The following is a 16,529-nucleotide window of genomic DNA, read 5'->3' as shown; positions in this document are numbered from 1 at the left end:
CACATTAAATCCATAATAGAGTATTAATATCCACTCTAAACAAATTTTCAGCAATATATACTATTTTAAAACCCTTCATAATTTAATTCGAATAAGCTAAAATTATATTTAAAACACCATAAATTAAGTCCCAATTAATGGGTAATTAAAATTTCTTCAAGAAACCTAATATCAAGTGTTCTACATAAAATTCCAGCACTTTATTATAATTAAAACTTGCTGTAATTTGGTTTTAAAACACTTAAAACAAAGCCCTACCCTATTATACATCATAATCTTTCAATAAATCATGAATCAAGAACCTAGGGTTTCAAAAATTGGGGCTTTTTAATTAAAAACCAAATCTGAAATTAATTAACACAATTACAATGACCAAACATCAAATTTAAATCTCCAAACTCATAATTTATAATTAGATTATAGCATAGATTAGTTTTAGGTAATAAAGATTTGATTTTTAAAAAGAAAACCCTTTTTTTTTTTCCGGAAAAGCAGGGCTGCCGACAGCAGGGGGCCGGCGCCACTGCCGGTGGTCGCCGCTGCTGCCGGCTGGTGCTGGTGGCCGGCGGCCCACCGGTGGTGGTGGTGGTGGCTGCCGGTGGTGCTGTGCGCGGCAAGAGGGGAAGGGAAGGAGAGAGAAAGAAAAAAAAGAAAGAGAAAAATAAAGAGAAAATGGAGAGAAGTTTACCTTGGGTTTTCTCCACTCTGGGCAACGTTGAATTGCCTCATAAGAGGGATATTTATACCCCTTCTCTATCTCCCCTTTTACCCTAAACTTTCCTCCTTTAGTTTTTCCTAATCCCTTCCCTACTAAAACTTGTTAAAAAAAATCATAATTTCTTAAAATAAAACCCCAACTTCTATTAATTAATTAATTAAACGACCTTTCCTTTTGTAAAATATTTCCAATTTACATGGGATAAATAATTAAAACATCATAATTAAAATGCTAGAGTTATTTAAATACCCTTATAAAATATATATATATATATATTAAATAAAATACGTATAAAATATATGTATATTAAATAAAATACGTATAAAAAATACGGGATATTACAATTAATTACTTTAATCTCAACAATTAATCAATACAATCCCCAAATTAAGCACAATCAATCAATCATACAAGTTTCACCCTATCCCTAGCCAAACAACTACACAAACATCATCATCTAGTCACAAACAATTAAAGAAATCAAGAATCTAAAACCCTTTTATTAAACATGCCAACTTCTGCTACTGTTCCTTGTGAACAGTACCCGCTAATGAATAGTGTTATGACTTATGCCTTTTTAGTCCTTGCGAACGGTGTAATTTTACATCCACTTGCTGCTTGAGTTCTTCTACTTTTCCCCGCTTTTTCCTCATGTCTCCACATATCCAATTCTCCATCAGTCTCTCTCTCTCTAAAAATGCCTAATTGTTATCTGAGCTCTCATTCTCTCTCCTCAATCTCAATTCTTCACTCTTCCACCGGTGACCCTTACCTTTCCATTCCTTCAATCTCGATTTTCGACTCATTCAGTTCTCTGTTGAAGTGGCTTCTTAGCTTTCTCTCTTCCATTGAAGCAGTTTATGAGGTATGCAATTAATTATATAATAATCATCAAATTTCAATTCTACAATTTTGGGGTTTTCGCTAATTTAATTGTCAGTTAGTCAAATTTATGTGGAATTATCGATATATAGAAGTTTTTTCTCTTTAAAATCCAAATTCTCAAAAAAAATAAACCTTCTAATCGACATCAATTTTCAAAATATCCGTGAACTGTTGATCGCCCAGATGAAGAAAAATTTATTTGACTTGACCTCGAAACTCGGCTTTGAGTCCAAACTTGAAAGATGAGCAGTCTTCTCGATAATCCTCTTGTGGGTACGATCTTCTTCTTCAATTTTTTTTTTTCAATTCTTCGATTTTTATTTGTACTTGCTCGTGAAATGATGAAATAGGTATTTTGTTCTGGATTTTGGAATGTAATTGAGTTCGATTTTTTATTTTTGATAATTGTTTTTACGATTAAATTAATAATTGAATGATCAGAGATTTACTTGAAGGCGGTGATGATAAATAATAGTTTGATAGTAATCAATTTTCAGTTTGATTTTTGAAGGCATTCTTGCTTTGGGTAGTTTGCCATTTGGTTTAATTTGGCAGCAATATGATGGGTGTTTTGCATGTTGATGGGGTTGAAATTTTCTCTCTCCTCAAATACGCATCTTTTCAGGTTTAGTTGGCCGTCATGGTTGATTTTTTCCTTGCTTGAGTTGCAAAACCAAAATTTTTGTTTGAAGCTATGCTGATCTAAGCCTCCTCTGTCAATTTATTTATTTAATTTTTTTTTGTCAGAACTCATTATTTGTCATGAAAAAATGAATTCGATGATTTGAAGATGTTTTGATGGACAAATTTTAAGTTCAAATTGTTTTAGAATTACTGAAAGTCAGATGGCAAAGGTTGATTTTTTATGTTTAAATTTGATGAACATGACTAGAGAAGACAATTGGTTATGTATGAGGGTAAAATTTATTTGAAAGCTAGGATTCGATGAGAATTGTATCACTTATGCTTCTTAAAACATATATTGTGAGGTTGTGTTGATCAAATAGCGCAGATTAAAGCATATACTATGAGGTTGTGTTGAATTGTTGATCAAATAGGGGAATGAATATGCTTTGTCCCCTATCTCTCACTCTCCTCCATTGAAGCGTACTCTGAATTCTCTGTTGAAATGGCTTCTGCCTTTGTAAGCTTTCTCTCCTTTATTGAAGGAGGTTCTGAGGTAAGATGTTTTTCTTAATTAGTGACCATCAGTTTATAATCTAGGGTTTAACGTTGATTAATACCAAGAATGAGGCAGGGAGAGGTAATGGGAGTTTCCCAATGACCGTTTTGCCCCTCTCCTTAGGCGACCATTGTTTACGGTGGTTAGCTTTTGCAGGTGATTTATCCAGACACTGTTAAAACGGTCCTCAAACAATCTATTTAGAACCATAGCTGCTTTATCTGTCTATCTGATCTGTGACTGTTTAACTCTGCTGAATGCCTGATTGCATGCTTCTTGACCTTCTAACCACAAAAATCACCAACCATTATAGGCTGTGATGAGTGTACACCATTCAAAGTAGTTAAATTTAATATGGAGAATTATTTGAGGTTTTGGGTGATTTTTTTTTTATTTGGCTTGGCAGAAAGATCAATTGTTGGTTTATTTTATACGATGTATTATTTTTATTTTGTGGTTTGGTTTAGTTAGACTTTGGAAATTATTTGGCCCAATCTTATTGATTGCCGCCATGGTTGATTTTACCAACTCGAAACCACCAGATTATTTGATGAAATGTGGATCTGAGCCTGTTGTTAAAAAAAAAAAAAGTTGCATTGTTGAATTTTGGTAATACTTTTACAACTTTTTAAAGTCACCCCAAGCTACAGTGCTACACTTTAACATATGTGGAGTACATATGATATAATATTGTAGTTCTTTATAGTTTGAATAATAGCTATGGTTCCCTTATTTTTGGACATGTTAGTTTGAAATAATGTCTTGATTCGATTATGAATGTTAATGCACAAAGCATTGAAGGGTATCAGTATTTTCTGCAATGTTTACAAATAGAAGACTTATATGTAATTAGAACCGGAAATAGAAATGGATAATTAACTGAAGATACTTTAGTTTCTGAAAAATCATAGTGAACATCCTTCTTGGAACTTTGGTTGCAATATAACATACTATGGAGTACATTGGACATGAGAACAAGGTTTGGACTTTGGACTGAATGCAGGTGTCAATCTTACGTTGTTCAAGTAGTAACTTTTCTTGAAGGTATTCAAAGTGTCCTGGTTTCTTATCATGATAATTTACCTATTGTGGTTCGATAAAGAGCCTGAGTTTCATAAAGCCTGATAGAGATTATTAGCTTTTCCTATGTTTCCTATGCGCAGCTGATTTCCAGCATACATCTCTGTCCTCTCACTCTCTCCTCCATTGTGGCGCACTCCGAGTTTCCCATTGAAGCGTTATCTAAGCTTCCTACATTGAAACTTCTTGTGATCTGAGGTAAATTTTTATCCTTCTTTATGACCATTGAGTATGAATTTGACAATCTACGGTTTAATTCTACTCATTGTTTCATTTAGTTGTTAGTATAATCAATATAGGGAATCATTGAAATATTTTTTTTCTAATTACTGAAGTTATGAGCTATTATAATGAATAATTTTGTTGCTACTTTTTGCTATGTGTGTGCGATTTAATCTGATTACATGAAGAATTATATGAATCATGAAATTTGGCCGGAAAATATTTTTAAAGTCTGACTAATAATTATATGTTATACCCTAATTTTTTAATTTTTTTTAATAAATATTCTGGTTTAAAGATTTGAATTACAAGGATGAAGGATTGAAATCATCGAAATATTGATCATCGTGTAAAAATGTATATAGTATATGCAAGCTTGACTGTAGGAGCGGATTCAAAATTGCATCCAATGTTCTTTTGTCTTGAGGTGATTGGAAAACTGAGCGTCTTTGATATAGGGATGTTTGATTGTAATGCGCTAACTGCTAAGTGCTAGAAACTTAACATACTTGATTCTTTGGTGCAGTATTGCTGCCAGATGGCCTCTTGTACAGATTTGTCAATTATGCTATTTACAAAATCAATGCAGTGTTGCTAGTATACTAATCATTTTGTATTTCGCAGTAGAGTAGTAGAAACTATTAACTAAGAATGCCGGGGAGAAGACTATTGAGTGGTTAGACAAGTTAGGAAATTCAAATGGTTCTCTTCCAGCATCCCAAATCCGTTTGAATATGCTACAAGTAAATGCAAAATAATGGTATGATTCTTCGTACGCATAGTACATTGGAGTAAGGTATGCTAATGCTTGTGATTCTTGTATTGGATGTTTCTCGTTTTTAGTAATGTTGCTCATCCCAATATAATTCGCCTTTTTGTAGCCATTGAGGTTGAGATTATCATTGTAGCCATCCCAATATTATGTCCATGCTGATTAATTATGTTTGTCAGACCCGAGATTGATGCTTGTTGGCAATTGTAGGCCTCTATTCATATATCTAACTCTCTAGAAAGCTATTATAGTAATTGTAAACAGCTGTGAATATGGTCGTGTCTTTGGGTGGGTATCAATATGGATGCTCTAAATTTTATTGAAATAAATCCGGACCTTAATTGCTAGCCCAAGGAAAGTTATTGCTAGCTGCTTACTGAATGCAATATTTGATAGATTAGGTAGCTGAAGTATATCTCAAGGAAGAAAGTGGCTAATAGATGGTGGGCTGAAAATCAACCAATATTATGTTTCCCTCTTATGCAGCTTATTACTTCTTCGAGCACCAATTAATCTTTGTCATGTTTTAAGGATTCATGCTCTGTCCATGAATAGTATGTGGATGATGTGGTACAAGCTAATTGGTGTTACTTGCAGAAGTCAAATAAGCTAAGGGGAAGTATAATAACACAAAATCTAATCCAATTTTATTACTAAATTTGGGTTGATGATATTTTGCAATTATATGAATAGTTATAAATTTTTTTGGGTTTCCTTTGTAAGAATATTTGTATTAACCACTTATCTAAAACCAATTATGTTCTTGAAATATTTGTAAGATTATTTGGCATATTTTTCTTTTCTTTGTGAATACTTATTTCCTATCCTTCTCACCTTGTCAGCAATAGAGAAGGTTTTATTTATTTGATTATTTATTACTCGTAGTTTAATAACAAGTTGTCCCAATTGACATTTTTGTACGTACGTAGTGTCTATGACTTTGATTTGCGTTGTCACCATAGCTGCAATGAACAAGGCACCAGCGCTAACGCTTCTGTTCAAAATAAAGACAATGATTCTGTTGCAGCATCTTAGTAGAAGGGTGTTGATTGTCCGTCACAGAGAGAGGAAGAAATATAAAGTGAAGCTATTGACTTTTGGTATGCTATTTGTTATACTATTATTATTTACTTACACACTTATTGTACGTTTTAAATTCCATACTGTAATTTTAGGTATACAATCTTCTTAATCGCGCCCATCTTGTAAAAGAAGGAAGCATACGATCCAAGTATTTTAAAAGAAGCAGTTACCATAGGGATTATTAAGAACATGTTTAAAAACAGTTCCTCCTTTAATAGTTTGTATCTTTAACCCTTTCTATAAATATGAGCAATTCAGTTACTGTTGCTTAGGAACAGTACTCGGGTTACTATTGCTTAGGAACAGGGGACTTCCCTTTGTGCCCTTAAATTTTTTTTTGTTTTCCTGATTTTCCTCTGATCCTCTTATTTTATCGTTTGAGAACACGAGGCTGCTTTCCCCCTTTTCCTTTGAAGCATACTCTCAGTTAGCCTCCTCCATTGAAGTGTTCCTCTGAGTTCTCCTTTGAAGTGGTTTCTGATATGTCTATTTGTTTTTTCGTCGACACCGCTACTGAGGTAAAGATGTTTTCTGATCTTAGGGTTTATTGCTACTAAAGTACCAAAAATATCTATTTTCCGCCTTGGTGGTGGTGGGTGGGGGTGATATGATGGGAATAATGGGATCATGAGTTTCATGCCGCTATCTTACTCTAAAAACCTAATTGTTTATCAATATTCCCCAATTCTTTGCATCAAAATTTCAAAGAATCACAAAACCCCGCCAATAAAATCATCATTTTGTGGGTTATGGAAATTAGTGTAAAATTGATTACCTAATTAAATGGATGACCAGCTGATATTTCTGGCAGATGCGTGTGGAAGTCTGGCGAAAGAGCAGCAAGCAACAGGAGTTGCAATTCTGCTTCAAATTATGATGCTGCTTCTTGCTTATGTACTTGGTCATGTTTTGCGTCGCCATAAATTTTATTATCTTCCTTAAGCTAGCGCTTCTCTTTTGATTGGTATAATTCTCCCTCTTTTGATTTATTGAACTAAGTATTTTTTAATTAATGTTGATTTCATGTTCTGAAACCCTTTGATTTCATGTTCTGAAACCCTTTGATTTTCTTAAATTTTGATACTTGGGTGTATATTCAATGCTGAACTTATTAATTTGATAGCCCAGTTGCTTGATCTGATCCAATTTGTTTTATTTAAGTTGATTTATTAAGTGGGGTTTGTTTGATTTTTGAGGTGCCCATTTTTAAAATTTTTTTGGATTGAATTGTAGTTTAAAATTGAACAGATTTTTCTGGGTCTGAGAAAGTTGAATCTGGGTGTGTTGATTTGTTGATTTTTCATAATTTATAGGGTTTGGGAAGTGTGAGAAGCTAATCTATTGACTGTATTGAGGATAAAGAAGCTGATTGTGTGATAAAGGTGAGCAATTTCTCAACTTTATACAATTTGGTTTATTTCAGATTATTTATTAATTGGGGTTTGTTTGATTTTTGTTTCTCTTTTTAATTTGCTTATATGCATATGGTGTTTGCTGCCAAAATTTATGTTGTCAACTTAGATATTGTTGTTGTGAGTGACTATAGAGGGTAGTTGTTGTTTGTTGCCGCTGTTGTTCCGGTGCTGTCCTGTTACTGCTGTTCTGTTCATCCAAAAATCATCGACCTGAATTTGTTTTTAGCTCATAGTCTCTCCATCAATGTTTTAGATCTTGAAAAGTTATTCAATCTAGGCTCAAGAATTTCTCGATTTGGAGTTATGTGCTAGGAGTTATGCCTTCTGGAATTTACTGCGGTCTGCTACCCCGGTTCTATCGCAGCGGGTTGTTATTGCTCATTTCATGCCTATGTGGTGTTGTTGTGTTGAGTTGGTTGGGGTGCTAAAATGAATGCTTGGGCTTCTCTTATTTATTTTGTCTTCCCTTCCATTTATTTACACATTAGTTATAAAGTTAAAATGTGGCCAATTTTGATTAATGACTATTTGGATAATGACTAATTGATAATTTGCCAAAATGATGAGGATTATGTAAACAATAGAGATTTGATTTCTCAGCATTCTAAAGTTAGGGCCTTATTTATTTTTTTGATTAAGATCGTTAAGCTTGCCCAGTTTTAAAGACCTTTTCATATATTTTTTTTTTTCCGGGGAAGGTGTTAGCTTTAAGAGGGTCGGTTTACCCTATATGACCACTCTCTTTGATTTAATTCATTTGTTGTTTCTTCACTGAGCTAGGTGGTTTAGGTAATGAGTTCTTGGAGCTTTATTTTGCTCTTTCATGCTGATTGGTTTTTGTTATAGGACTTTTACTTGGAAAAACGAGCTTGGTGTAAAGAACACTATGACGATTATGATCTTTACTTACATTGATTGCTCAATTGGAACAGATCTGAATTGTAATTTTGATAATTTGAATATTAAAAATGTGTGTTCTTATATACATTTCTGTGTAAATTAGCTTAATCAATTATTATAAGGTACCCTGCAAGAAATTTGTGATGTTAATATCTTATAGATGCTAATCTACTTTATCATACACCTTGTTAGCCATATGAGACCACTGTGTTAGTGTGTATTTGTGCAAAAAGGTTCTTCAGAGATAGTGCTCAGGTTCATTCTTAAGGTTAGTTATATAAAAATCTTTGGAAGTTGGAACTGAGTGGGAATTTGGGGAAGTTCATGATAAATCAATCCAAAATGGAAGGCCATGCGAAAGGGCCAGATTTACTTGTGTATCCAGTCAAACCCTGGATAAGCTTATAACTGTTATTAAACGGGACAAAAGCAATAGAGGGTGGGTTAGGGGTCTCTAGACTACAGAAATGATCTGCATTATCTGGGTATGAGAGGTCATTTAGGTATAGGGTAAAGCTGATATGATACATGTTTCTAAAGAAACTGTTAAAGCTGTTGCTGACTCTTTGAGGATTTCTGCTTTTCTAAAAATTTTCGAGGTTGGTTTGTGTTTTTTTCCTTTGGTGTTAAGATATATATATTGATGTTATAATTATCTTTTTAATATGCATCATTTGGACAAGTTGACAAAATTATTATGATTAGAGTTTTAAATGGTTCATATTGTAACCAGTTATATTATGATAATTGATTTTTTTTCCCCAGTTTTGATATTGATATTTTTATCTGTACTTTTTTTGCTTTTGTTATAGAATGGGACTTCTGAATAGATGGTGAAGATAGTAGAAACACTCAATGCAGGTAAAGGTCATGTAAAAGGTTGGGAGTCTACTTTATGAAGACTTGGGAGAAAGAAATTTGATATAGTTTTTTTTTTTTGAACGGAATTTGATATAGTTCATGAAGCAGCTCAAATCAAAGTAATACACATTATTCAAAAGAGTATCAGAGAACTTAAACTACTTGATTTAATTGCATATAGTGCATATAAGATGTAAGCATTAAATATCTCGCAGGACTCTGCTAAAACTATTGATCATGTCTCACAAGGTAGCTTCTTGGACATGTTCCAAATGAAGCATGCTTTTGGACTTACAATAAGTCTTGTGTTCATGGAACGAGCATCATGTGGTGGAACAAATGGTATTTTGTTTTATGCAGCTACAACTTTATAAATGTGGAAGACTATCAATTTTACTGGTGAGTATCCTATGTGATGTAACATATATCCTGTGCTTTTATACTACGTATATGATTTTCTGTATTATTTGGCGATTCAAGGTTATTTGTCGCAAAATCTGGATGTCCTTTGTGTCCTATGTTTTTGTGCAAATATGAGAATTTACTCAACTTTTGAATTATTTTCCATAATTCTTCATGAATTTTACAAAGTAAAATAGCCATGATGGAAGAATTGAAACAAGAACATTTACATAATTACAGTATGCATGAAGAAGGCTTCAACAATAATTTAAGATGTTCATGGTGAGTTTGAAGCTATCTTATGCGAAGTACTTCAATATCCATTCACGTTAATGGCACTGACACTTTTATCTTTTATGCTTTTGCTACTTTTGTTTCTGTTGTTGAGGAATTGTGGATTGGGATGGGATGTTTCTTATGGACTATACAAATGTGATGTCATCTTGTTGTAGTATTATAGTTGAACATGTACCAATGTCATACTCAAATTTCCCTTGTTTCTTGCAAGTATATGACAATGAAACTAATGTTTTTTCAGGCTGAATACATGCAATATTAAAACTTCAATATGCATTATGAGTCTGACTATGCAGAAACCTCTTGATCTCCAACTTTCAGCCGGTGAATTTAGTGGCCAATGTGTTGATGAAGTTATAAAGAAGATTATAAATGGTAGAAATAACAATAATTGTAAATTTTATGTTCTTGGTGGAATTATATTATTAATTTTTACAAATTCTCACACTACATATTTGGCTTGTGCTAAAATTATTGTTTAGCTTAGGATTAATTAATTCTAGCATTTACTCTCTCTAGACCACTACCATGTACTTAGGTTGTTACAATCAATCTGATCAAATTTAAAATGGCTAGAGATTTGGGTGAATGAGGCTCACTATAGATGGACAACGTTTGAGTTTTCGCATTTGTCAATGAACATTTTACATCATTTACTTTAGTAAAAATTTATAAAAACTTAATATGTTAAAATTTAACAAGATCTCATTTGATCATGTTTTTTCTAATGTGGAGAGAGAAAGGGGTATGTCGAGAGGGAAGGAGCCAAGTTAGAGAAGAGTTGAAAAAGAAAGAGTGATCAGCTGAAAGATATAAGGACCGAGAAAAAAGGCCCGGGAATGAGAAATTATTTATCTTAAAATTTTTTGTAGATAAAATAATAAGTACATACCAATTTTTTATTCTCAAAATCTTTGTATTAATAAACCAGTTATTTCATGAGAAATTAGAATATACGGAGTAATGGTTACTCAAGGAGAAAATGTCCATAAATATATGATGAACATACAAAAAACAATAAAAACAACCATCAAAAGTTAATACCGATAACTTGGGGAACCGCGCGCAACGCGCGTGGGTCCACAACTAGTCATCAAAATATAGAGAACAATTACACTCATCAACAATCAAACATCAAAATCAAACCAAACAAATATGAAATCAAACAAAGCAATAAATGAGATAGAGTTAGAAATGCTCATTGATAATAGAGAAGATCTCCAACACAATTGTCACCATTGAATCTTCAATCTCTCAATCACCACTGAAATTCCTCACTTTCTCTCTCTAAAATCTACTCCTAAACTAACCCTAAAACTAGGGAGAGAAGCTCTCAACTAAGCTAAAATTATGATAAAAATGTGAAATGAAGCTTATTCTAAACTTGCCCCAAAAATCGGGTTAACAAAGGTATTTATAGAGGCGCGAAAACAAAAACCGAGCAAACAAATACCCAGGAAGGCGCGCCCGCGCTGCACGGGAGGCGCGCCCGTGCTGCAGGGGTAGCGCGCCCGCGCATCTCTGGGTTTCTCCAAATTTCTCGCGGCTTCGTGCGTTCGCTAAGGTCGCACAATTACGATGATGATGAACACTAAGAGAGGCAGTCCCAAAAGCACTTGATTGTGGGTTCAACACCCCATCTTCATGAGAGCATTGCTTGAGAGCGCAAGAGCTAGAACTTGGAGAATCCACTTCCTTGCATCTTGAGCTTTCCAATTGCCATGAGCTTACTCCAAAAGCATATCCCACCTTAGTAATTCACCAATAACAAGACCCGAACCTCGTACAATACCTACAACCACGAGAATAGAGCAAATAAAGGAGAAAAGAGTAGAAAAACAAACAAAATGCATAAAAGCTACAAAATAAGAGAGGAAAGGTAAAACCAAGACCAAATGCACAAAACTAAGCGTTTATTAAGCATGAAAGCTATGAAAAGAGGAAGAAAACAACCTAAATTCTCATCAAATGGGTGCCATTATGACACCCATCAAATACCCCCAAGCTTACCTTTTGCTCGTCCTCGAGCAAAACAAAACCAAGGGAGAAATGATGAGCTTATTAAAACAAACAAAAAGAAGAGAAGAGACAAGAATATACACTAACTCACTTTTGCAAGAATCACGGTCAATTTTAGCAACTAAAGACAAGCCATTTAAACCCCTAGATCGCCCTAGAGGACGAGTGATGCTCTCTAAATGTTTCCTAGGAGATTAACCTATAAATCTCATAGTAATACAAACAAGGCAAAGCATGAAAAAGAAACCAAAATACAAGAAAAGCAAACAAATGTTCATTAAAGGACTTTTCCAAATGTACAAGTACAAGTGAATGCAAATCTTTCTAAACAAATAAGGGAGTGCACGTTTCAAGATACCCTAGTTTATTGAAACATAAATATGCTAAGCATAGGAACTAGAGAAACGCAATCCACTTTCATCCCAAACGGTCTTACTGCGTTCTCCTTAATAGTCTCATATCTTCCCCTAGTGAGCATCTCAAAAGTTCCGTGAAGGAACCGGAAAAAGAGATAATTTTGGGCTACTCGACGTCTTGACAATGCATCCCCTTTCCTTTGGCTTTAACTCATAATTCCCTCCCCCGATATATGACTCAACCACTAGGTCAAAAGGACTTTCCCAAAGGTTGTAACGAAAGGGCAAAAATGGTGAGGGTAGGCTTAAAATTTGAAAATTTGGCGGTATTCCTAATTAGTGAAGCAAAGGGTGATCAAACCTTCTCCTCATAACCAAGCAATCGCCAAACAAAAACAAACTAACTCCCCCAAGCTTATTCAAAGCTATAACCACAATCATATATACAAAAAGCGTAAACGCTTCTCCCCTAAGCTTAAAGGAAGCATTGTCTTCAATGCTTGAAAAGGGGAAAAGAATCACATCAAAATATTTTTGTTTTTTCTTATTTTCACTTTATTTGTATTTTCATTTCTTTCAAAGCAATTGTCTAGGCCTCTTTAACTTAGGACGACTTTTACAATATTTGCATTTGCATTGTCCTTGCCTTTTTTTTTTTTTTTTTTTTTTACTTTGGACGACTTTTTTCATTTATTCATTTGTCATTATTCACACAAATATCACAAAATAAACTTGCTTTCAAGAGAACCAAATATCCAAACTCCTCCACCAAAAATCCAACAATAATGATCAATTGCTTCACAAAACCAAGAATGAAAACGAAAATGAAACAAAAGGCTCAATATCTAAAGATGTGGCTTGAAAAGAAGGGAAAATGCTCAAATGGTTAGCAAGAAGGCAAATGTACGTAAACCCAATGAACAAAAAGGATAGAAAATTAACCTAGAAAAGAAAAATTACCACCCCGAAAAGATGTCTTTGTCCTCCGTAGATGGCTCGGTCTCGAGTTTGAGAATTATGAGTTAAGTTTCTAGATTAGGTCCGCAATAGTCAAGGATCCATGCCGCTCAAGCAATTACATGTTGAAGGCTTGAAAAATAAAGAACCTCACATGGATGTAGCAAAAACTCACTATTGGTGTCAAATCAACTATAGGGAGCAACTACCATCATGCCACAAACAAGTAGAATCCGGTTTCATGGTCCCACTAGTTCTAACCAACTACCTTAGCATGCTTTATCCTAGAATCAACCAAGCGTACTCTCAAACCGTGCACACCGTTACCATTTAAGAAGAAAAGCATTCAACTATACAAGTCCAAAAGTATTATGTCCAAAGCAAGAACAAAACAAAAACACATTTGTAGACACCCATTTGTGTCTCCCCAAAACCAAACCCAGTGATGAGTACCTTTCATGTCGAATCGTAATCGAATGAAGCGAAAGTGTGGAAAGTTTAGTGTTGCGGATAATTTTAATTTCTTTTCTCTTCTCTCTGTTTTTGAAAACTTATTTTAAGAAAACAACCAATCCAGTTTGGTTGGTCCATGATATGGGTCCAATAGTAGTGTAGTTGGATGGGGCTTGCAAAGACCTTTCCAATGATATATTATAAGCCCAATTCTGATGAATATTGAGGAAGTTATGACCAATTTACTAAACTGGGCCCGGTTTGAGCCTTATATGCGGCCCAATGATCTAGAGGAGGGCCTAATATGATTTATCATTCCTAATGCAATTAGGAATGATTTTAGTCTTCTAGATTCTTCTAGAAGGTTCTTTTCATTCCTAATTCAATTAGCATTGATAAATTGTCTTTTGTTGACTTTTCAGAGTTCTAATTAAAATCAAAGAGCATTTTTGAGGAAAGATACGATTTTATCCTCCTGTACTGCAATATTTATCTGATTTTAGAAAACGCATGAATTTCTGAAATCAGCGCCAAACGCCAACTGTAGCGCCTGGCGCTAGTGTTGGCGCTTGGCGCTAGTGTTGGCACCTGGCGCCAACAGCCAGCGCTGGCGCTGGTTCGTTTTTCTGTGCGCCAATGCTCTGTTTTAATAATTTATCTTTTTGGCTGATTTTCTCTATAAATAACGTCGTAAAAACTCCGTTTTCATTCACCAATTCTCATCAACATTCATCTACATTCACCTACCACTAGTTTTCAATTCTCTCATTCTCTTTAATCATTCACCATCTTTCTCTCTCTTTTTCTAAACTAGCTTTTTACATACAAAATTCCGCATTCATTAGATCTAGAAACACCTAACCATATTCGAAGTTGCCTTTTCCCTAGACGTGAAAGGTTTAATTTCTGAGGGTTTGGTCCCAAATATCTCTTTCAATTATTTAATTTAATTGTTTTGTTTATTATTTTCCTTGAAGTTACTAACGTGTGTATTTTGTTATTACAAAGAGGTAGGCATCAAAGTAAGTACTTTAATGGTTTTTATTGATGTTATGATGTAGAAATCATGTTTAAGTTGTTATTAATTCCTAGTATCATGTCTAGGTTAATTTTAATATTAAATATGATTGCTATGATGCCTTTTATTTTCTTCCTAATATTTATGATTGTTAGTATCATGTTAGGGTTAAAGATTTGATTTTTATCGCTTAGTGACATGCTAGGGTTTGTTATTAATCTTGTTAGTATCATGCCTAGGATCTTGCTATTATTATGCTTTAACATGATTATTTTAATTATGATTATAGTTATTATGACTATTATTATGTTGCTTGATATTTATTGTTATTGCTTGATCACGCCTTTTATGCATGTTTAAAGGGAATTGGAAGGAGAAAGGTATTGGCCAAGGGTGCCCTGCAATTTGGATCCCCCTCCAATCAAAATTGGCCCTGGAAGGCCCAGGAAGAACAGAATCAAACACCCACTTGAGAATCCTAAGAAGATAGGCTCATTGACTAGATTAGGGATTGAGATGACCTACAACATTTGTAATTCAAAGGGTCACAATAAGAGGGGGTGCCCAGACAAGGGATCTGCAGCAGCTACTGAACCACAACCTAAAAAACCAAGAGGCAGGCCAAGAGTTGAACCAACACCAACTCCAACAGACCACCCCTCACAGATGGATTCTGCAGCAACTACTACAACACCTGCAACTGCAACACCTTCCTCAGCCCATCACAGTGCTCCTGTACTACCAAATCTTATTGGCAGGGGTGGTAGAATGATTCTGGGAGGTGAAGTTGCTAGGTCAAATGGAAGAGGTAGGGGAAGCCAAGCTGGGAGAGGTACTCAGGTTGCTGCAGCTAGTACAAGACAAGGAAGAGGGAGAGCAAGAGGAAGGGGGAGTCAAGTTGATGTTGCTGTAAGTACTTCAGGAAATGGAAGAGGGAGAGCAAGAGGAAGGGGTAGGGGAAGAAACAACACACCTATTGGTATTGGTGTGCTGTTTGGTGCTGATGGAAACCCACAAGTATGTTGTCTGACATTGTTTTGTTTTTTAATCTGATTTTTTTATTAATTTTTCCTGACATCATTTTTTTTGGCATGTACACACAATAGGTTTCAAGTTCAAGGGCAAGGACTAGGTCAGCAACTCAGTCAAGCCAGACCTCCACCATTGACCAGCAACCACAATGATGCTGTAACAACTTGAACTACATATGTTTTCAGACTAGGGATATCTTTTTAATTTTGTTAAAGTTGTGTAATTTTGGCAAGCTAAACTGTGATCAGGGTATTGTAATCTTTTGCAACTTAAAAAACTATGTTTTTACTTCATGGTGGTGTTTAAATATGGGCACCATTTGTATGATAATTAATTAAGTAATGTAAGGTTTTTTAGTCTCATAACAGATTTTTGGTGAAGTTATGCTGCCAAATTTAGAGGTGTTTTTTTTTTTTTTTTTTTTTTTTCCAATTGCAATCACATATAGAACTTGTAAAACACTTTGTACAAAATAGACCTTAGTCATTCTCATTCCATTGAAACCATCCCATTACAAACTCAATCATGTCAAGCCAACAATACATACCTAAGATAAATACACAACAACAAAAAAAAGCCATGAAATAAACAAAGCCATGTACAGATTTTTCTCATTCCTTGAACAATTCATTATCTCAGATTTCATTTGAAACACCTCATTCTTCATGTCTTTAAGTTCCTCCTCCAAATTACCTTTCTTTAATTGCAGCTTCTTAATCTTCTCATCTCTGATCTTTTGTTCAACCTCCATCTCTAATATTATAGTATCCTTCTCTAACAATTTCATCTGCTGCTCCTCCAAATCAGTGTGCTCATTCACCCATTTAAAAAATTCACATTGTGTATCCTACACAAAACGCAACACAACACAACAAT

General features: G+C 34.5%; 1 long non-coding RNA gene across 14 annotated transcripts; it reads left to right on the top strand.

The window, feature by feature from the left end:
- Positions 1-1,308: 1,308 nt before the first annotated feature.
- Positions 1,309-10,460, top strand: LOC110737423. 14 transcript variants are annotated; one of them, XR_002514404.1, is made up of 8 exons: positions 1,312-1,583; positions 1,787-5,960; positions 6,326-6,461; positions 6,755-6,907; positions 7,257-7,325; positions 9,071-9,518; positions 9,762-9,803; positions 10,060-10,460. It is a non-coding gene; the product is annotated as an uncharacterized LOC110737423 (long non-coding RNA). The 14 variants fall into 14 exon arrangements; XR_002514394.1 differs by having other exon boundaries at positions 1,310-1,583; positions 1,787-3,830; positions 3,950-5,960; positions 9,071-10,460; XR_002514406.1 differs by having other exon boundaries at positions 1,310-1,583; positions 9,071-9,238; positions 9,335-10,460.
- Positions 10,461-16,529: the final 6,069 nt, after the last annotated feature.

The sequence above is a fragment of the Chenopodium quinoa genome, unplaced genomic scaffold (assembly GCF_001683475.1).
Source record: "Chenopodium quinoa cultivar QQ74 unplaced genomic scaffold, ASM168347v1, whole genome shotgun sequence".
Taxonomy (NCBI): domain Eukaryota; kingdom Viridiplantae; phylum Streptophyta; class Magnoliopsida; order Caryophyllales; family Amaranthaceae; genus Chenopodium; species Chenopodium quinoa.
This window is presented reverse-complemented; position numbering and strand designations above follow the sequence as displayed.